The sequence below is a fragment of the Lynx rufus genome, unplaced genomic scaffold (genome assembly GCF_022079265.1).
Source record: "Lynx rufus isolate CCGP_SWC_20201006 ecotype Redwood Valley unplaced genomic scaffold, mLynRuf1.p SCAF_5, whole genome shotgun sequence".
Lineage (NCBI taxonomy): Eukaryota > Metazoa > Chordata > Mammalia > Carnivora > Felidae > Lynx > Lynx rufus.
This window is the reverse complement of record NW_025814867.1, coordinates 33,943,483-33,965,895: the sequence shown is the minus strand read 5'-3', so window position 1 is coordinate 33,965,895 and position 22,413 is coordinate 33,943,483. Positions and strand designations below refer to the sequence as shown.

The 22,413-nt window shown below is 52.3% G+C and overlaps 1 protein-coding gene across 5 annotated transcripts in view; it reads right to left on the bottom strand.

Moving 5' to 3' along the window:
• MRAS (muscle RAS oncogene homolog) overlaps positions 1-21,552 on the bottom strand; it is a 55,388-nt gene extending 33,836 nt beyond the window's left edge. Inside the window, exons 1-2 of one of the 5 annotated variants that reach the window (XM_047099162.1) lie at positions 21,426-21,552; positions 19,410-19,577 (exon numbers count right to left, since the gene is read on the bottom strand). The gene's annotated coding sequence lies outside the window, so the exon portion shown is untranslated. Of the gene's footprint in view, positions 1-19,409; positions 19,578-19,957; positions 20,189-21,425 lie in introns of those variants that run through there. The other 4 variants (XM_047099158.1, XM_047099163.1, XM_047099159.1 and 1 more) reach the window with 4 other exon arrangements.
• Positions 21,553-22,413: the final 861 nt, after the last annotated feature.

Sequence of the window (22,413 nt, the reverse complement as noted above, 5' to 3'; positions counted from 1 at the left end):
TGTGTCAACTATCCTCAAAGAAACAAAGTTTTTAAATGTTCCCACCAAATAAAAGGTTCAGGCTACCTGAAAATGTAGGACACTGTGTCCTTCCAGGGGGGATTTAAGCTCCTTTGGTGCAGGATATCAGGTCCATTTGGTGCTGCACCTCCCTAAGCAGGATAAAGGTGGGGACACATTGAGGCCTTGGTGAACTGAGTTCTCCCACATGATGAGAGATGACGATCCAAGGGGCTGCAGGACAGTTGGAAGAAAACAGGGCTAGCTCTCTCTCCTTTGCCTCTCAGGTTTTGAGGAGCGAGATGTTGGTGTGGTCCCCTCACTGTCCTTCCTTACCCGTCATCTTGGCCGTGGGTGGACAGGGACACTGGGCCAGGGTGACCATATTTGCCTGTGAAAGAGGCTCTTTTTAGAGCTCCCTTCCATTCTCTGCTGGCAACGACATGAATAAAAAGTACTCAGTGGGTGGAAAGGTATCAAGAAAGAAAATTCTTTCTCTTGACTTTCTTCTCAAAATAAAACAAGATAAGAAATACACTAGTAAGTATGATAGAGGACACGAACTGAATCTTTGAGGTGGTGCTCAGACCACCCACAGGAGAATCACCTGGGGACCTGCTTGCCAAGCAAGGCAGCTGGCAGGAAACGGTCAGATGAAGGGCTCCTTCCTTTCACAGAGTCCTGCACTCAGGGGTTGAGCTCCCAGGAGACCACAGGCAGCCAACTCGGGGTTCCCTCCCAACTAAGACTCAATGGAAGCAGGTCAGAATGCACAGTTAGCACAAAACTTGGACCGGATCCCTTGTGGTGAAAAACCCTTTAGCACTGCTCATAGCTGATGGGCCAAGTTCCGGCTCCTTCACTGACATTCGAGGCTGGCACTGGTTGCCACTGCTGACCTCTCCAGCGGTAGCTATGCCACAACCTCTCATACTCTACTCTCTCTTTCTCTCAACCAGCTTTGTGCTCACCCAGTGTGCTCTATGGTCACACAGAGTCCTCTGCAGATACCCAGGGCCCCCCTCGGGGAGCATACACCTCTTCACAGGTCAGGCCTGGGCCCAGGAATCCCCTCCTATGGGAGGCATCACCTTCTGGTCTGTGCCCTGTAATTCCTTGTGCAGAGGGCACGAACAAGCTTGAAATCCACACTTAAATGTGCACAAAAGGCAGGGACTGCAACTTGTCCCTCTCTGTGTCACCAAAGCCTAGCAGAGCATCAACAAGGATGTAAGTCTAGCTGAAGGAATTAGAGGCTCAATGCCGGCATTTCCAAACAACTATCAGACCACCTACTGGCCACAGCATTGGCCCTGACCATGCACGGGGCTAAGGGGCAAGCAACCCTCCCAGCCAGGGGTTAGGACTGTCTTCCTCCTTCTACCAGGTCAGACCAATCACATAAAAAAGCCCTTCTGAAAGCAAGTGTGGGCCCAGGAAGGGAAGAAGGTGTTGCAGGGGCATGAGAGTGAGTCCAGAACTCCCCCTCCCCCAATTCTAAAGGCTCTTCTCCTGATGGGCATGTTTTTCCAGGCTTCAACCTCCCCCCAAATAATCCCTGACTAAATGATGTCCTTGTAAGTGCATGCACCACACTCCTACAAAATAAGCTGGACTCGAGTGGTGAAGAGAAAGACTTTTTTTTAAAAGTCACCACAAGCTATGATGAAAATTGGTTGGTGGTTAAGAAGCAAAATGCTTACATTCACAAGACCTCCCCCTCCTCTCCAGCCTGTCCGACTAGAAGATCAGAGCTCTTTCTAGATCTTTTTAGATTAGAGATCATTCTAGAATGTCAGTTCTTTACCTTTTGTAGATCATGGATAGCCCCTCTGAGGTGGGAAGGTAGTGTAAGGTGGACCTAGGGTCTCTCTCTAAAGCTCCTCCACCAGTTTTCTATGCTGGATACTCTCCTACTGACCAGGTAAGGGACCTTGGGCAAGTTACTGTTCATAGCCTCAGTTTCCTATTTTGTAAGATGGGATGGGTTAGAAAATTACTTTGAAATCATCGGAAAATACTTTGCAAGATTGCTCTAAGCATGAAATTAAAATTATGAAATGTTCCCAGCTTAGAGAAGGTGCTTAAATGTTTGTTTTTGCACCTTGTTGACTTTGTTCCCAGGAGAGATTCCCTCAGTCTCTCTTCCCTCCCCCTCTCACTTTGTCCACTCAGAGGCTCCCCCATCAGAGCCCTGCTGCCATCTCAGCTCTGCCGGAGGCCTGTGTGGGATCGTCACCCATCATTTAGAACATTGTTTCCATGGGAAATGGCTCTGAGGTTCTAGGCAGCCCCCTCCACTCAGAAACCAACTTTTGGAACAGCAACCACTTGGGCGGGCGTTGGCGGCTGAGCACTGGTTCCCATGGCAACCACTGCTCCTACAGCCCCTCCCAGTCCACGGGCAACCCAAACCTTCGCTCATACTGGAAACTTCTTCCTAAAAGACAGTAGTGCTGCCTGGACAATTTTAATAACACGTATACAAAAACTTCGGGCATCTCTAACCAGAGAAATAAGCTTTTTTTGGCTGCTGTCTTTGGCTCCCTTTCTCTCTCAGGGTTAGCACCATCTGGCAAGGTTTGAAGTTGTTTCCTGAATGGCAGATCCGTCTCCCCACGTAGCTCAGAAGCTCCACCGGGACAAGAGCCACATCTCCTTATTCCGTTGCCTTTTACGGGGCCAGGCAGGGCCCGAAACACAGGAGGCTCAAGGTCTATTCACTGACTGACTGCTGGATACTGCCCCAGTGAAGCCTTCTACCCACCCAGCTCTCCCTTAGGCCAAGAAGCAGGGGTGATGCTCCCAGGAGGTGGGGGGCTAGGTAGACAGATGACCCCACAATAACCTCTTCACCCAGCAAATTTCAAAGTGTGCTTGGAGGGTTCTAAGAACTCCTGAGGACAGTCTTGTACAAAGCCTCCCTTGGTTCGCAGGGGGACACTAGGGGCAGGGATGTCATTAATAGCCTATGACTACAGTCAGGTAATTTGAGCTCTTTTTTTATGTTTGCTTATTTATTATTTTTGCAAGAGAGAGAAAGAGAGAGCACAAGCAGGGGAGGAGCAGAGAGAGACACAATAGGAAGCAAGCACTAGGCTCTGAGCTGTTAGAACAGAGCTGGACACGGGGCTCAAACTCATGAACTGTGAGATCAGGACCTGAGCTGAAGTCAGACACTTAAATGGCCGACCGAGCCACCCAGGCATCCCCAGGCAGCTTGAGTTCTATTTGTGTCTCTGATATGGACTCCCTGTGTGACCTGGAACAAGTTTCTTAACTTCCAGGAGCCTGTCTGCCCACCTATAAAATAGGAGAACAGGACGCTCCTGTGAGGCCCCTGTGAAAAAGACCAAGGGGCCCTCAGCAAGGGCATATTTGTACTGCAGGTGAAGTGGTTGGACCCCTGGTCTCCCTCCAACCTGGTAGACTCCAGTGGTTTGGACCACTTGCCGGCCGCATCCACAGCCCTAAGAGCGCCTGCACTGCACAGGGCCACTGGAGGACCCAATACAGTAGCCAATGTAAATGCCTGGGACAACAGAGGGCTCCAGCAGCCCCCAAAATGGCTGTGTCCGGTGGCTAGGATCCTTTACCAAGTCTGTTGCATTCTCCCAGATTGCCAGTTTCTAGGGCTTCTACGGGGCTTTTTTCCGAAAAGAATAGCCCAACACATTCCCCGTTTTTTAAGTGGGCGCACAAAAAAGAGGTAGCCTGGGGGCGCCTGGGTGGCCCAGTCAGGCGTCTGACTCTCGATTCCAGCTCTGGTTATGATCCCACGGTTCATGAGTTCAAGCTCCACGTCAGCCTCTGCACTGACAGCTTAGAGCCTGCTTGGGACACTCTCTCTCTCTCCCTCTCGCTCTCTTTGTCCCCTCCCCCACTGATGCTCACTTGCCCTCTCTCTCTCAAAATAAATAAATTAAACAAACAAACAAACAAACAAACAAACAAAAAGAAATAGCTTGCCTTGCAGACATTTGTCAAGGGGTCCACAGGCTCCCTGGCCTCTCTGTGCACCCCATCCCCATAGCCAGCACCACTTCCAAAGCAATGCCATACAGTCCTGGCCAGAACAACTGATGCCCAGGAGAGACTCCATTGCAATTACACTCCCCACCATTCAGTGGGCAGCTGCGGTGGGCTGGCTGGACACCAAAGGTCATCCTGGGAACCGTCACACCACACTGCCTTCAATTCCTTGGGTGATTAGTTTTATAGCATCACAGCATTTCTTTGACTGTCATGGTGACTTCACTAACCCACAGGGCACTCTTCATCCTTGTCCGTAGCTTCCTTGGCTACACGACTAAAGGACCACAGATTCTTGGAGCTGGGGCAGTGGCCAACCCAGAGTCTCTGCAAAGATGCTGCTAACTTTATTGAAAGTTTAGTTTTCATTGCTTTTTGCCTCTCTACTTCTACACTAAACATTTTAAAGATCCCCCCCCCAGGAACCTTATCAGTTGAACTGCAAGTTGTCTGATAAATAAAGCTGGAAGAGGGGGAACACTTACTATTAATGGAGCTGCTGCGAGAGCAAATGGACTTTCCATCCCATTGAGCTGAATCAGCTCTGGGAAGCTAATCTCATCTCCATGATGTCTGGGTGTGCCCAGCTCAGGGATGAGGACACGCTGGGGGGAGTGACCCCACCCGTGTGGAGGAAATGGCTCTGCATTCCAGGAGCTGCCCTTCCCTTCTGCACAATTCCCAGAAATGGGCAGCTTCCCCAGGGCTGCTGCCTTGCAGGCTGAGCATAAATGGTGTGCCGTCCCACCAGGGGTCTAGGCCATTGGTGTATCCCTTAGGACTTCACTCTCCTCTCCCTCAGACCTTGCTCCAGCCTGTTGTCTCACATGGCTGCTAATCCCAGCCCAGCCATGTCACTGCACCACTCAACCCTCCAGGAAGCCAGTGCATTCAGCTCACTCCAGTATTAAGACTTAACCACCCATCCAACCATGTGCATAATTTTGTGCGATAAAGGACCTTAAATACCACTGGCTTTTAGATGGTGAGTATGTGGCGCAGGGGCCATTCCTCCTGTCCCCAGAGCCACGCAGGCATCATAATTGACCACTGTCCTCTTCTGGCTCAGTCGTGAACCCTTTTTGATGCAGCACCTTGGCAGCCAGAACCAGGTGACTGATCCAGAGAGGAAACTTGTTTGCCACCCCAGATCTAACCCACCACTCTTCCGATTCCCTCCAAAACATATCACGTACCGGCCGTCCTGTTCTGGGTGGGGGCGCGCAGGACCTTTAGGGGGAGCCTGCCTGGTTGTCTCTGGAAAATTCTATTACCCAAGTCTTGTGCTAATACATCAGCCCCTGCTTTTCTACCCCATCAAATCCAAACTCCTCTGCCGGGACCACACCTGAACTGCTGGCAGAGATGGTCAGATAGGGATCCAGAGATCCAGGCAAAGGCCAATGTTTGAAGTAAGCCAGGGGAGGGATGCAGTGCCCTTGGCCTTACTTATGACCCCCAAGTCCCACATGCTTCCTTGTATCACTGCTCATACTTGGGTCTTACCCACTAGCCCGAGAGTGACTCCTGACAAGGCCTGGAGCTGAGCCACTTATTTTTTTTTTTTAATTTTTTTTTTTCAACGTTTATTTATTTTTGGGACAGAGAGAGACAGAGCATGAACGGGGGAGGGGCAGAGAGAGAGGGAGACACAGAATCGGAAGCAGGCTCCAGGCTCTGAGCCATCAGCCCAGAGCCCGACGCGGGGCTCGAACTCACGGACCGCGAGATCGTGACCTGGCTGAAGTCGGACGCTTAACCGACTGCGCCACCCAGGCGCCCCAAGGAGCTGAGCCACTTATGACCCAGCAGTGTAAGTCCCAGAGTAGGTGTGTAGAAATACCTACTGTAATAATTACAAGAGTGGTCAATGCTAAAAACAACTAATGATTAATTAATTAATTAATTAATGTAAGTGATGTGTCTGATGCTGTTGGAAGATTTTACCACGTTAGCTCATTTAATTCTCACAACAGCCCTATACGGAATGACTCTGATTATCCCCATTTTATAGTTGAAGAAACTGAAGTACAACAAAGTAAAATAACTTTTCTGAGGTCATCCAGCTAGAAAGGGGCAGTGCTAGGCTCTGAAACCACACAGTATGGCTCCAGAGCCCGTGGCCAGTCCATCATCCTAGGCATTTGTTCATGGCTGGCGACATGGTGAGTGGGTACAGGGTCAGGCCAGGCCAGAGGCAGCAGATCCAGGAGTGCTGGAAAGAGGTCAGCAGTGAGCCGGGAGAGTGATGTCTGAGTCAGAGAGGCCTCCAAGGCCACATCCCTGCTCCTGTGGGGGAGGCGGCCGAGCAGGTCAGGGCCCAAGAGGCACCCAGGGCAGATACTAGTCACTAGGAACAGGCACGCCCCGACTCCCAACTGGGACAAAGTGTGCCAAACAGTGTCCGGCCACATGCTCCTTTCCTGAGGACCAGGGAGGAGGCTGGGGGATCAGGCAGCTAACCCTGTGGGAGCACCAGGTAGCTTTGAGACCCATTTTCCAGCACCTCTGTCTGGGCCCCTCTCCACTGTGCTGGTCGCTGCCCTGGGCCCAGCCTGTCTCCTCGTGCTCCTGGACACCAGCTGGTCCCTACCCAGCTTGGGGCCGGCCCCTCCCCTGGAGCCCCTCATCACAGAGCCTGAGCCACTGACTCAGGCAGCCTGCAACTTTAAGCAAGTTACTTATCTTCTGCACCTTGGTTTCCTCTTCTGTAGAGGTGGGCACAGTGGCTACACTGATTTGCTTGGCTGTGTCTGGCCCACCGCAAGCGCTCAGTAAACATCAAGTTGTTACCATCAGCAACATTCTTCAAAACCCATCTCAAGCCCTTCCTCCTGCAGGAAGCCCTCCTGCCTCCCTCCAGAGTCCTGCCCGAGCTCATGCCCTGCGAACTGGCTGGTTCCACAGTTGACAACTCAACAGAACTCAGCCCTCACCACTCCTTCTGGGGTGTGTTCTCACGCTGGCTGTGTATGGGCCTCAGCCCCCCCCCCCATTCTGCCCTGGGGGGGCATCTTGTCTGTCCACAACTCTTTCTGCCGTCCCTAGGGAGGCTGACCAACAAGAAAAGCCAGGAGAGACTGGGTAGCCCGCAGGGCAGAAACTCTGAATATTCCAGAAGCTCTGAGGAGAGGGAAGCAGATGGGGAAGGGATACAGGGTCCGGTGGGAAGAGGAAGGTCATGCAGGCCGGCCGGCCGGCACAATGAGGCAGGACCATGCAGGGTGGCATTCAGTCTCCCCATTTTACCAGTGGGGAGACAGAGTCAGGAATGTTAGGGCATTTGCCCAGGGGAACAGCGTGGTAACGGGGAAAGCTGGGACCTGGCAACTAAAAACTAAAGCTCTGCCTTGCTCAGCACCCAGCTAGACCAGGGCACCTGGTAGGTCTGAGGCTCTGGGAACAGAGGCGTTAGCGAGGGCCCCAGTGTCTTAAGGCCCACATAGACCTTCAAAACAACATGCCCCCACGGCAACTCTGGCTCACGGGGTATTGACACCGGGCCTCTCAATCTCCAAGCTCCCACCCCAGCATCCTCCACCATGTCTCCATGTCCTACCACCACAGGGAGGGTGGCAGTGAACTCCAGGGGTGCGGGCAGGGCTGCCACCTGGGTCACAGCTTCCTTCAGGGCAGCTAGGGCAGAGAGGAGGAAGTGGCTTTACGACTGAATTCTTACTCTCAGCCCCAGGGGCCTATTAATATGTACCTAGTGCTGGGGCTGGGGCTGGGGCAGTCTCTCCTCAGCCGAGGAGAACTTCGCAGCCTCACATGGGAGCCTGCATGCCCACTGGGAAAGTCATTCTGGCAGTCACCCCACCGGGGAGGGGTGGCTTCTGCGCACTCTGGGAGTCCCCAAAGTGAGGACCCTCAGACCCTGGTGGGCCGCCACCGTCCTAGTCTCTCCTCATTCTGCCGCAGCAGCCTCCTCACAGCTCCTCAGGGGGCTGCTCAGGCTCAACCCTTCTCCGAATGGACTCAGCCAGGGGCGCCTGGGTGGCTCAGTGGGTTAAGCATCCAACTTCATTCAGGTCACGATCTCACACTCCGTGAGTTCAAGCCCCACGTTGGGCTTTGTGCTGACAGCTCAGAGCCTGGAGCCTGCTTCAGATTGTGTCTCCCTCTCTCTGCCCCTTCCCTGCTCACATTCTCTCTCTCTCTCTCTCTCAAAAATAAAGAAAACATTAAAAAAATTTTTTTAATTTTTAAACATTAAATTTTTTAAAAAGCCAACAACCACCCCCCCTCGAGACCCCTTGTCTCTCCTTCCTGCCCTCTTCCTCCCCTAGCAGCTCAAACACCTCTCCTCCCTCAGATCCAAGGCCAAGGCCTAGCAAGTCTGCCACTCATGGCAGGTGCACCTCAGGGGCTCAGCTCTGCCCCCCTTATCCTCCCACCCCTCCAGCACTATCGGTCCTCAAACAGCCCTGGAGCATACTGCTCCTCCCCAAAAAACCGCCCACGGGCGTCGGAAGCTCTCCCACTGACCAGAGCATTCCAGGCCCTCCTTGAACAGCCCCCAGCACCACTGGCCTCCTCATGCAGCCTCTCTGATGATTCCTAGTGTGGCATCCTTGAGGACAGGGACTCCGGCCCCTGGCAGAGCACCTCGGAGTCTGCCAATGAAAGTTCTCTGCCTGCCCTGTCTCTTCACCTTCCCTCCGCCTGCGAAAACATTCCCTCTCTATGGAGAAGCCCCCCTGTTTTCCCCAGCATCCTGAAGTGATCCCTTCCTCCCCAGCCATCTCCTGCCTTCCAGGTCTCCATCAATGCAGCCACCGCGCTTGTGTCTGGGGAGTGCTGGCCAGGTGGCAGGTGGCAGGGTGCTCTGCGGCCATTATGCCATTTGACTCCTCACAGCCAAGAAGGTGCCGTTTAGCACCTGTTAGTGATCAACCCTGAGGTCACAGAGGTTCTGTGGCTTGTCTGTCTGTGAGTCTGACCACAAAGCTCCCAGCTCGGCCACAGGGCCGTTCTACCTCTTCTGGGGAACAAGCCCCCCCTCCTTCTCCCTTCAAATCTGGGAGCTGGGGAGCTGTTTCCCTGTCAGATTCCCCAACTAGGGTAGGGTTGGGGTCTGAGGGCCGGACCTCATCTTCGTTACCTCTCTAGAGCCTGGGCACAGCTTTCTGCACAGAGACACTGCAGGGGTCTGCTGTCGGCATTTCCACAATGCAGGGTTGACACTGGGAGAAGCCGGAATTCTGGCTCGGGTAGCGGGTAGGGCAGAGGTGGTGTGGGCGCTATACCCGATGGGCCAGCTGGGTCCCAGAGTAGTGAATGGTGGCTCTCATAAGGGACATATCACGTGAGGAGTTCCACTGGACACACATGGGCACCGGCCCATCAGGAGAAGTAGGGGACAGTGAGGGAGTCCTTACTTGCCACTCACACTTCCAAAACACCGAGCCCCCTGCAGCTCCCAGGTCCCAGCTCCCTGACCACTCCACCTGCTGGTCTGGGGATGCCACACCCTGTCCCTGGATCCTGCTGGTGACAGCAAGGCAAATCTCCTGGTACTGTCCTTCCCCTGACTAGAGTGTGTGTGTGTGTGTGTGTAGAGCACAGCTTCACAGACTGTCCTTCAGAACTGTGTCAGCCCAGAGCTGCCTGTCTCATGGAACCGTGGCCTCACACTAGCACACTAGGAAGTAAGTGGCCCAGCAGAAGGGCAAGGATGGTGCCAGACAGCACAGGGAAGGCCTCGAGGCCAGGGACAGTCATTGCTCTGTGTCAGCAGCCCCCCTGCCAGAAGATGGACACTTTTGCCAGGCCTGACTATGGCTGAACTTCAGCCCTCCAATCCTGGCTGACCCACTATCTGAACTGCTTTCCCTTGCAGTAGCAGAAAGAGGCATGTGGGAGACAACTGAACATCCCAGCCTCATGTGTTCGCAGAGGCCAGGTCGATAAATGAGAGAGGCAGGTGAGTGCAAGCAGCAGGGAGCAGTGGAGCCTGCAGCAAATCAGAGACTGCTGTTACCCTCCACCGACTGCTCCAACATGAACCTATCTGTAAAGGGGTTGCCAGGTAGCCTAAACTGTTTAAGAGTAGCCAGGAATCTGAATTTTACATGAGACTGAGTTTTTGACGTTAGCTACCTGTTAAAAAGTTTTATACATTGTATAAGGCAAACGAATCACCCTTGGGTGGCTCCGGCCCACAGGGGCACCTGCCCCCAGCCCTGGCCACCTCAAGCATGCCTCAGCATGCCCACATTGAGTGGGAGCCGACAACTCTCTGCACTGCCCTGGCCTGGCTTCGGCCACAAAGAGGCATGATAAAAAAGGACATGGAAATGACACTGAGGAGTAACAGCAGCAGGGGTTACTCAGCCTAGAGACTTTGCAGGGGCACAGTCATTAGGGGGAGGGCACACAGCCCACCCGAGGAGTGTTCAGAACCCAGGGAGGTAAAGGGCAGAAAGACATATTCAGAAACGACCGTTGCTTTGATTTGTTTCTATCATTTATATTCACGATGTCAAGCACCATTCATGAAAAATGTTAAAATTTTTATGTTGAAGCTAAAATGAGAAAGAAACATGGTCCAGGCTCTTGCCTGAGGTGGGAAGAAGCAATCCAATCTCCATTTTAAAAGAGTAACCAGACTGTAGAGATCTGGGCTGGAGCAAAATGAAAGGGAAACTTCCTGAAAACGAGGTGGGCATGACAATGAGCAGCTGGGGAGGTTGTGGGGGTTTCCTTGGAAAGGCCTATGAAACAAGGAAGGAATAGGACCCAGTAGCCTGAATCTGGAGGGGTGCACCAGGGCTGGAAGTGGGGTGGTAACTTTTCAGGGACCCTCTCAAAGTCCCGATTTTAAGCCCACCCCGCTGGAAAGGCAGGAGGCAACTTTTCACATCTCACTCTCCAAGTGCAAAACATTGGTGCATTTCTCCCACCTATTTCTCCCTCCCATTCCTCACCAGCCTAGCCAGGCCAGACAGCTGTGCCTGGGTGGGGGAGGGGGCAGTGGGCACTGCTGGGAGACCGGCTCCATTCCCAAGGGGTGCGACCCACCCAGGAGCCACCACCGGCCTCCCACCTGTTTTTTCCATGTACAGCACTTTTATCAAAAGTCCTGCATCAAAGCATTTGCCCCTCTGCTAGGTATGTGGCCCTAGGCCACTGCTCAATCTGTTTGTGCCTCAGTTTCCTCACTTGACAGAGAGATGCCAGCCCGAGATGGACTGAGGTATTACTACTCCTGCTGCTTGGCCAACCCAGGATTTAACAAGGAAGCACATTTTATTTCTGATGATGGAGGAATGACCAGCATCCACAACCCATGCTGACTTGTTTCAGGGATGCAGAGAAAGAGGAAAGCTTCAGAGCTATGCCCCGCCCTACAGCCCATCTCAGGGGACCGTGAGGGGACCTTCCCAGGGGCATAACGGCCGAAGACAGAGCAGAAGTTAGGAGCATGGAAATAGGTCCGACACGTCCAGTGCTGAATCCTGGATGCATCACGTACTGGCCGTGTAACCTTGGAAAACATTATAAACCCCTCTATGCAAAACTATTGTTGGTAGTAGCAGCAACCAGCTGCAGGTGCAATCAGGCTGGGTCCTGTGGCCAGGACGGAGCATTATAATGCCTGTTTATTAAGTCCTGACAACATCCTCAGCACTCTACATCTACTCCCCTGAGCACGCCCTACCACACCCCAGACTAGGTGACATATTACTGTTACGCTCTTCCAGATACTCAGCTGTCCTTGACAGCCCTTTGCATTCCTTACTTATGTAATGTGTCCGTTCCATGAGCACAGGGCCTGTCCTCTGTTCTATTCTCCACCGTCCCTCGGGTGCCCAGCACATGCCTGATACAGAGTAGGTGCTCACTAAATATCTGTTGATTTACATCAGCTCTAATCCTCACGGCGATTCTGCAAGATGCTGTAACAGGAAGGAAAAAAAATTCACACTTGGGTTCGCTCTGGTCATTGGGAAAGAAGCCCTAATTTAAGAATTTGAGGTGTCTCATACTGAAGGTGCTAGCTTACACCTAGCTAATGGTGTAAGGCTAGGGTGCAGAACTCTGGCTTAGACAGGCTCTTTGGTGGCTCTTTTCTGAGGCCAAAGTGTAGGCTCGCAGCCGAGTCCAGGACAGATGTCATTACTGCTTTGCAACCAAAAGTAATGGAAATTTGGAGTTCTCAGAAGTTCTGGGGAAAGTGTCCAGGAAAATCGGTCCCTGGAAAATGGCAGTAAACTAGGCTTGAGGAGACAGGCAGGCAGGGAGAAATCCTTTAAGGGTGAGCAGGCAAGAGGAGGATGTCTACTACTCAGTTTTAACTCCTGCCCTGTTCTGAACAATGGGTAACCCCCTTTCTTCCGAGCCCTTGGCGAAAGCCTGTTACACACACTGGCTGTGGCTTAGTGGGGCTTAGGGAATGAGGAAGCCAAGCTGATTGTATACATGCGTGGGGCAAAGTGGGGCAGATGACCAGGGAGGCCAGATGGCCAGCAGACACGGTCCCCACTCTGAAATCCTCAGAAATACTGCAGATAGGGAGAGTTTTCATCAACACCTGGGTAATTTTTAAAGAAAAATAAATGATACACTCAGAGAATTTCTACAAGGAGAAAATCCTTTGGGGAGAATGAAGAAATACTGGGGAGAGCACCTCCCCATTTCCACATATGTGGGATGAAGGCCTGATCCAGCATAGCTAGATCAGGAAGAACGGGATGGGGTGGCTGGGACATCTTCACTGTTACCTGTTAGAGACCAGGCAAGGGAGGCTCACACTGATGGGGGGGGGGGGGAACCACCCTAGGTCACATGACGATAGGTAGTGGGGCAGAAATTGGAGCCAGGGCCCTCTGGCCCTGCAGTCCCTGTCCCTTCCTGGTCTCCTGTGGGTCTTCTGAGGTGGGAAAGGAGACTGAGACTATCTGTGGCCCCTCTGGCTGCCAATTCTGCAGCCCTGCTGGTGGTCCCAGACCCTTGCCAGAGACCCTGCCTGGGGCTCTCTCCTTCCACACAAAGAGGCTCTCCCAGCCCTCCACCCTGTCTTTCCTATTCACTCACACCAACCCTAAATAGAAAAAAGTCCCTGTTAAATGCTTTATTAGAATGGTTATTTTGTTGGACTGCCAAGTGACCTACTCCTGCTCCCCCTTTCCATCCCTCCAGCCATCCCCAGTTTGAGTCCAGAAGTAAAACAAAGGCTTTGTTTCTTTATTTTGATTTCCTCTGTAAAATCTCAAACATGCAGGAAACACCCACCCAGTCCCAGATAAGTGGACTCAGGCCGCTGTCCACTGCGGGCGGGCGGGGTCGGGGGTCAGTGAATGGGGGTGGATGGGAAGGTTCTGATGCCAGCTGACCTTAGCTCCCTGGGAGGCCAGAGGGCACCTGGGGCCTGGCTTCCTGGAGAAGGGCTGGATGTGAGGAGCACAAGGCCTTCCCAGCTCCTCTGCCCAAAGAACCTCAACCTGAGGAATGTGGGTGTGGAGGGATGGCTGAGAAGACAGATCTCATACAGTTATTTTTTCATATATGCCCCCAAGGCTTTGGGACAGTGGCTCCACCCTTTTCCATCATCTCTAGTTACAATAAAGCCAGCATTGAAAGAAGAACACGATAGAGGCTATTTTGGGCAGCTGAGCCGACTTGTGAGAGAATGGTCCTTGCCAAGAAAGATGGGCTCGCCTCTATCTCCTCCGTGGGCCCTACATTTCCAGCAGAATTCAGATAGAAAGGGGTGAATGTGTGGGTTATCTAAGAAGGGGAATTTTCAAGAAGGTATGATGCAATTTTGTAAAGGATAAAAAAAGAAACCTAAATGGAATTAAAATTATTTTTGCTTTTGAAATGAATACATAATGCTTTGGGGAGGCAAGAACTTTTCCCTTGACCCCGTGAGAATGATTAGTTCCAATGGGGTAGGTGGGCCTCTCCCAACTCCACCCACCAACCCTCTGGCAACCTCCACGCGGCTCCACATGCCCACAGACATTTTCACTGTTTGAGGACTTGGGTACAGTGTGGGTATTTGGTATAGCAGGGCCAGCCTATACCAAATATATATAGCAGATACTTAAGAAACCAGAACTTTTCTTTTGAAAGCGGGTTGCATTTCAAATAAAAAGGTTTTTTTTTTTTTTTTCAGGAGTGGGGGGGTTGGGGGAGAGGTGATAGGACTTCAGGGAAGGTACTCTATTCTGTTTCATTGACCTATCTACTCCTGTTCCAGGGCCATACCACTTTACCCTAGTTTTGTAGTATTTTAGTATCTGGTAGACCAGCCCCTTCTCCTTTCTCATTAAGGGTCTGTGAGCAAGGGAGTAAAATGCTCAGATTTGATTTTGATATTTCATTTTGCATTTTAAGATGGGTTTATAGGAGGGGCGCCTGGATGGCTCAGTCGGTTGAGCGTCCGACTTCGGCTCAGGTCATGATCTCACAGCTCGTGAGTTCGAGCCCCGTGTCAGGCTCTGTGCTGACAGCTCAGAGCCTGGAGCCTGCTTTGGATTCTGTCTCCCTCTCTCTCTGCCCCTAACCCACTCGTATTCTGTCTCTCTCAAAGATAAATAAACATTAAAAAAAAATTTAAGATGGATTTACAGGGGGCAAAATTAGAACAGAGAAACAGAATGATATTGCAGTAATTTAAGTGAGTGATGTGAAGGCCAGAGCCAGAGTAGAGATGTTCAGAAATAAGGGAAAGAATTAATTAGACATAATCCAAGTCATCAGATTAAAAAAAAAGAGAGAGAGGCATGGGCCTATGAACATAACATGTATGTGTACTTCTGTATAACCAAATAGGAACTTGTTTTAGACCATGTTTAACTGCCTTCACTGGTGCAGTCCCCGGCTGCTTTCATCAGAAGACAAACCCCAAGGAGCAGGTCCCTCTGAGGTCCTGGAGCTCCCGGCTGGCTCCTGTGGCATCTCCCTCAAAGTGAGGGAAAGCAATGCAGGCAGTGTTGTTCTTTACTGGCCACTCAGGGACAGAGAACATTTCAATCCATTCTTACCACTTAATAAAGAGGATTTGGGGGCCACCTCAGGTCCCCATGTTCTCTCATGAAACTAGTTCAAATCTTCATCTCCCATCATGACTCCCTGCAAATGGGATCCGCGTGGGTGTGGAAGGTTTTTCTGGAAGTTTTTGAATCTCTTCTGCAAAGCTTTCCAAAGTGTGACTCTGCTAACTGTTGTCACCCAAAGTTCAAGCTTCGAAGGGTGATGCAGGTTCAGGATCCAGCATGGGAGTCACGCAGGGGTGGATGGCAGAAACAGCTCGGTGAGGGGCTGTCTGGTCATCGTCACATCAGGGAGAGCCACCCTTCCCTATTCACTCAGCCAGCAGAGCAGGGCCCAGGCCCGGGCACTGGTGCCCTCCTTCTGTGGCAGCTGCAGGGGCGAAGCCAGGGATTGGAAAGGTACCACGCTGCACTTTAAAGTAATTCTACACTTGAGAATAGAAAATGAATTTTGCTAGGGTTTGTGTAAGATGAGCTGCTTAGCAAATCACTGCCATCTAATTATAAAAAGAAAATTATGTTTCTTCTCTCTCTATTCCAAATATATATGTCTACCATTTAAATGGCATTTGCTTTGGGCAGGCGGGACCAAACCGTGCTCTGCAGCCTGGCCTGAACCCACAGTGGTCAAGGTAAGTGCTTCTGAGAGTAGGTCAACTTTTTTTGCAAGGGATAAATCCAGGAGCACCCACTCGCCCTGCTCCCTGGTGGTTTCTCCCCAGCTATCAGCCACCTGGATGGAGGCCCAGGGGGCACCTGCTGAATTAGACGGGGACAGGAAGCTGAAAGAGCCAGTATGCAGAAACTCAGGAGCCAGGCTCCAAAGTCTGCTTCAGGCTGAGGACAGGCCCAAACCAGCCAGGCCTAGTGACCAGGGAAACGGCTGCAGTCCTGCCTTCCCATGCAAAGGATGGAGTCAGTGCACAGTAAATGGTTGCATGTCTTCATGTTGGGTACTGGCACATGGTGTTTGTCGTGTGATCCTTTACATTTTCATTTTTTTATTTTTCAAAATTAAAAAATAAACCAAGTGCACAGATGACTTAGGGGTTCGCAGCTGACAATAAGACTAATGGGAGTCAGGGAAAACCACAGCCGCCCAGGCTCTCTCTGCCTCCCTGCACCAACCAGCTGCTTCTGTGCCTCTGTGGCTCTAGCTGCCTCATAACATCCTCATGCATAGGCTGCTCTGCCCCCTCTCCTCACGCATGGGGCCTTTGCTCCACCGCAGCACTGACCATGTATGGTCAGACCCCCGAGGGACATGCCCCATGAGCACCAGGAAACAAAAGACGTGTCATTTTTGGTCTATCTAGTTCTGGGAGCAGCACAGGGTAATTAACAGAAGGACCATGTGCTTGGGGACCAGATGGACCTTGGTCAGATCCCTGGACTCTGGATTCCTCAGGCCTTGACTGGAGGTGGCCTATTCAACCACCCTGAGTCTCAGTTTCCACATATGTAAAAGGCCAACGGCAATTGCTGTGAGGCCTAGACGTGGCTAGTATAAGAGTGTCTAGCCCAGGGCCAGCCCACAAGTCTTTGCTGAAGGGAGTGAAGGAGGAAGGAGGAAAGGAAGGGGGAGGGGAGGGAATGAAGAGAGACTGATGGTCTTTAAACCATACAAGTCGAGGAGCAGTTGAAGAAAGTGGAGCTGGTATTGGAGAAAAGGCAGGATTGTCAGAGATTCATGTGGTACAGAGCCAGTGGGGGGAGGTTAAGGGGAGAAAGGAAAGAACTTTGCAAGGACAAGAGATTCCCAAGTGGAAAAGTGGATGGATTTGGGGGCAGCAAGCTCCCTATCTCTAGAGGGGTCCAGCTGAAGCCAAAGACCCACCACACCCTTCAAAGGCTGCAAGGAAGGGACTTCCCTGTTGAACATTTCCCAGCCTTTATTCAAGGGGGCACTTTCCCATTTGGGCCATATTTATTTACTAGTGAATTATTACTGGCTTAATCTTTACCTAAAAATCACCATACTTTTTTTTTTTTTAAGTTTTTTGTTGTTGTTGTTGTTGTTGTTGTTGTTGTTGTTGTTGTTGTTTTTGTAATCTCTATACCCAACATGGGGCTTGAACTCAAGACCCTGAGATCAAGAGTCGCACATTCTTCTGACTGAGCAAGCCAGGCACCACCCCCCCCCATACTTTTTAACTTAAAATCTCTCTCTAGCTTTAATTTGAACAAAATATCCATTTAAAAAATGGATATGATGTGATGTTTGGGTTTTTTTAAAGTTTTTATTTATTTATTTTGAAACAGAGAGACAGAGAGCAAGTGAGCTGGAGAGGGGCAGAGAGAGGGAGAGACAGAATCCTAAGCAGGCTCTGCACTATCAGTGCAGAGCCCGATGCAGGGCTCGATCTCACAAACTGACACAGGGCTTGATCTCACAAACTGTGACATTGTGACCAAAGTCAAGAGTCAGATGCTTAATCCACTGAGCCACTCATGAACCACATGCTTGGGTTTTATAATACATATAAACAAGTGTATTAAAATGAAATGATGCTGTATGTGTCCCACCTAAAGTTCTCTCCCTGACCACTCTGAGAAATGTGCTGTACGGGATCTGAATCTAGACTAACCATGCTCCAGGGGCCCCTGCTGTGTCTTTGATTCTGTTATCTGCGGTTACAACCCTGAGGGCAGGCAGCAAAGTCACAGATGGGGCCTGGGTCCTTGCAGCACAGGATGCTCTTAATCCTTATGGCCCTTTCTGGTCTCCCAAGCATGTTCTCATGCGTGTATTTCATCTAATCCCATGACAACCCTGAGGGCAGGCAGCAAAGTCACAGATGGGGCCTGGGTCCTTGCAGCATGAGATGTGCCCACGGCCCTCTAGACAGAGGACAAGAGCCGGGGCACAGAGTCCCCAACTCTCCATCCCCTCCTCATTCTACCAGCACATTAGGGCACAGCCAGATCCATCCCTGGTGCTCTCCCAAATCTCGCCCGTTAGCTTCACAACCCAGATGTCAATCATCTGTGATGTGTTTTATCCATCTAGGGGGCCAGATGCCAAGCTCTGGAGATGAAAATATGCCCCTCTGAGACAGAGAACGTCACTTCAGCAACCAGCAATGACCCACACTGTCATTTGGCCACGTGGCCCTCAGTAGTCCCCACCTGATAAAGCTACCAAAAACACCTAAAGGTCAATGAGTGGGACATTAAAGAGTTAAACACACATTGCTACTTCATGAACCCTGCAAGAGGGATGGCTGCATGGAGCTGTCTTGGATCATGCCAACCTGCTAAAAGGCCCTAGAGGCGCAGTGGTGGGGGCAGGGGGTGCAGTCTCTGGGAGCAGGCAAGACCAACCTCATCATACGCAGCAGGAACACCACCTAGAAGACTGGAGATGAGCACCAAGGAATGCATGTCAGGCGCCAAGGGGTGCAACACACTGTCACCTCAACCTCAACATCAGCTCTGTTGTCTGAAGCATGCACTAAAAACTTGCCCGCTCATTTTCACTCTTGACCCCGGACTCTACTGTCACAGCCGGATAGCCTGGCTGGGAGGGCAGAGCCGCAGTGTAGATCCTCAGTAAACAATAGTGAGACAATGTGGCTTAGACCAGGGGATCTAACCTGGAATCCAGGGCTTGTTGGAGATCCATGAATCCCCTGAATTGTATGCCCAACTCTGTACACCCAAGCAACTTTTCTCTGGGTTTCTCACTGGCATATTAAAGAGGCTGTGACCCAAAAAGGCAAAAAACCATTGCTCTGGACACCAGACCCTCAGCCTTCTTGGCTGCCTTTCCCAGTCAAAAGCTTGCTGAAAGTGGCACTAAGAGTCCATCTCTGTGTATAGTGACTTCACAAGAATCTGTGGAAGATCTAAGCTCTGCCTATTACTTTCCTTGAGTTTTGTTATTTGCAGCCGAAAGCAGCCCCACCGACCCCAGTACCATAAGGCCAGTGGCAACACCCAAGATTGGGAAGGTTGGCAAGGACAAAATTCCTCTCAGAACTTGAATTCTCTGCTCAGCCCCTAGACAATGGATACTTGCCAGACGCTCCAGGGCACAGGGAGCTCACCCAGCTCCTCCCTTTTTCCCCATCCCCAGACAAAGGTAGCTGTCCATCTTAGATGGCTGGATGCCTGCCCCAAGCCTGGCAGGGACAGAGCCTCTGGGACTCAGTGCACACTCTTGATGCTTGAGAATATTCCAGCTTTGCACATGCACGTGTTCCCATTCAGCTCACATAAGTATGATTTGTACAAACTATACAACGCTCACGAACAGGTATATTTTCAATCACTTGCAGGAGGAACACTCCATCGGGGCATGCGTTTCATGGGCAGAACTGATTTCAGGCAGCGTAAAATATAAAACGAAGGTCACACTTCCTGAGAACTCACTTGATCCAGCAGGCTGGTCAACATGCAAATCTGACTGACATGAGGACCAGTCACCCCAGGAGCTAGTGTGGTTCATCACAGTCCGGTAGTCCTCCCTGGTTCCAGGTGATCACTCAAACTCGGGCACCAGCCCCAGAGATTTGTCACTTTGTGAGCAGCTCAGATCAACTGAAAGTGTGAAATACCTATGGTTAGAGCTAATAATAGACTAAAAGTTATACCTGCCACAAAAATGTCTTCTGTAGGCGAAAGTATGAGTTGTGGAAAATGCAAAGTGCCTTTTTCCAGAGCAAAGCAGGCAAGCCTGGAAGCCTCACCAGGGTTCAGCAAGGAGCTCTGACCCTCCTCTCCAGAAAGAAATGTTGAGGCCAGGGGTGGGGGTGGGGGCAGTTTCTGCTCCAGCACCCAGCATACTCGACACCACCGGCCTTCAAAGAGGCTGGCAGACCTGGCATCCTTGAAAACCCCAGAGCATCAAAGCCTAATACCTCCCGACCTGGCAGAGAAAGTACAAAACTACACCATAAACCGCAGACAGAGAAACTCACTGGCTGCTGGGAGCGAGAACAGATTCAAGGTTGAAAAACATGGCCCCAAACATTTTCAGCCCCAGTCAGCAGGGACACGCAATTTACAGGAAATTAGGAGAGTTATAAAATGTTGGCCAGCTGGAGTTTCTTCCCTGGGAAGAGAAGCAGGAGAAAGTCTTAAGAACTGTCTCGGTGAAGTACTGTGCTCACTGCAAAGCCCCTGACACGTGTCAGTTATTAATACCAACAACTCACCACCCCACACTTCAACCTGTACTTGGCAACAGGCTGTACCTGGAGCCCTAAAGCCGGGGACAGCCAGACCCTCAGAAGAGGGGCCTGAACAGCCACATGGTCTCTAGATAGGATCCTGGGCAAGTTACTGATAACTTTCTAGCCACAGCTCCTCATGAGCATATGGGGATTACAATAAAACCTCAGGCAGAGTCTTGTCAAACGATGAGAAAACACACCCTGGTCAAGTGCCTGGTCTGTGTGAGCCCTGCTGGCTGCTACTATTGCAGTGGGGCTTCAGGGTTTTAAGTCAGATTTCCTTATTACTCTTTTGAGGCTAGAATCCTGAGCCTTGTCACTCATTCTCTCTGGTCAGGTCCAGGACAGAGTGTGCGTCTTGGAGAGGCAAGAACCATTTAACCCACGGAGGTTAGGTACCAGCAGAGGCCCATGGGGGGAGGAAGGGGAATCCCAGAGCTCTGCCAACCCAAGAGGCGGCCCTTGTCTCTCTCTCTCCAGACTCGGCTTTCTCCACGGCCAGCACAGACCTCAGTTCCAGCCACAGAGTTGAACTGGATGTCCAGTGCCCGTGCTCCTACCAGGCATCACCTCTTCTAGGAGGCCTTCCCTGCCTTCCACACTGTCTGATCCCACAACCCCTGCGCCTCCCTAATCCCGTTATTGAGCACACTGCGCTGTCGCTCATGTTTTACCCTTACCTTCCCCGCAGAGCAGGAACAGGCGCTATGCCCCACACAGTGGGCACCCCAGCCAGGTCCGGTCAATGAATGAGCCGGGCCTCAGTTGTGACCACAGTCCCAAGCCCCGCGGCGCAGGGAAGGGTTGTTTGTGCAGCAGGCTGCTTTTTATTATCGAGATAAATTTGACAACACCCCTGGCAGATCCCTGCTTAACGCCATTTTAAAGGGGGAGAAAGAGTACCCCCCCCACCCCCGCCGCCCACCTCCCCGCGGGTCCTCACCCAGGCAGACCAGAAATCCTAGGGTGGTTCCGTGAAAGGGGCTCTCTGGGCGGCGGACAGGCCCTCCCCACTGGGGTCTCTATTGTGGCGGATTTCTCGCTCGCACAGCGTTATGCCGGAGCCTGCGGTGGGAGCAAAAGGCCACTCCCCGCCAGTCCCAGGGCTCACGCCGCGCGTGGGGAGCGCCGCAGGGCCCGGGGAGCGGCCACACCTCCCGCCCGGAACAAAGCGCCGGGCCCCCTCCACGCCCCGGCGGCTGCGACCACTCACCGCGCGCTCCAGCCCCGGCTCGGCTCCGGCCCTCAGGCCGCCGCCTCCATGCTCGCGCGGCCGAGGAGGTAGCGCCGCGCCCGCCCGGCCCCACTGCAGCCGGACTGGCGGCTCCCGGCCCGCCGGCCCTCCGGCCGCTCCGGCCCGTCCCCGCCCCGGCGCCTCCTTAAAGCGACCGCGCAGCCCGCGCGCGCCCCGAGCGCCTGGCGCGCCGCGCATTCCTTATATTGCAACAGCGCCTGCTAAAAATAGAGCGCCGCTGCGGGCGGGGTGGGGGGGCCGCGCCGCGACCCCGCCGCCCCCGCGCGCACCCGGGCCCCCGGGACGCGCGGCCAGCGCAGTCCCGGCCACTAGCGCCGACTCCCGCGGCAGGCTCGGCGGGGGGCAGGGGGGGCGCGCCGCCGCCTTCCCCGCGCCCCCGCGCCCCCGCGCCCTTACCCGGTCAGACCCGCGGCGCCGCGGGGCTGGCGTTAAGGTGGACGCGGAATGGGAATTCGCCCGGGCCTCTTTAAGAGCCTCTGCGCCCCAACCTCTAAGTCTCCGCTCCGGCCGAGCCAACTTCTGAGCCTCCGGACGCCTCCCCAGTCCTTAGCGATCCCGGCCGCCACCTCCACAGCCTTCGCTTCGAATCCCCGGACGTGTCTCTTCCTAGATCCTCACCCGGCGCCTCTTCCCGCAGGCCCTCGTGGTGCACCATTCCTGGGCCCAAAGTTCGTTGGGATGGATGCGACGGGCTCAGGACTCGCGCTCCATTTTATTGTTTCAGTTCGGCTAAGTCCTCGCCATCAACGACATTTTTTCCTTATTTTAAAAAATGGAAATATAATTTACATACCCTGAAACATCGCCTTTGAAAGTGTACAATGACGTGGTTTTTAGTAGATTCGCAAAGTTGTGAAACCGTCACCATTATTTAATTCCAGAACATTTTCATCCTCCCCCCCAAAAAAAATACCCCTCACCCATTGGCAGACATTCCCCATTCCCC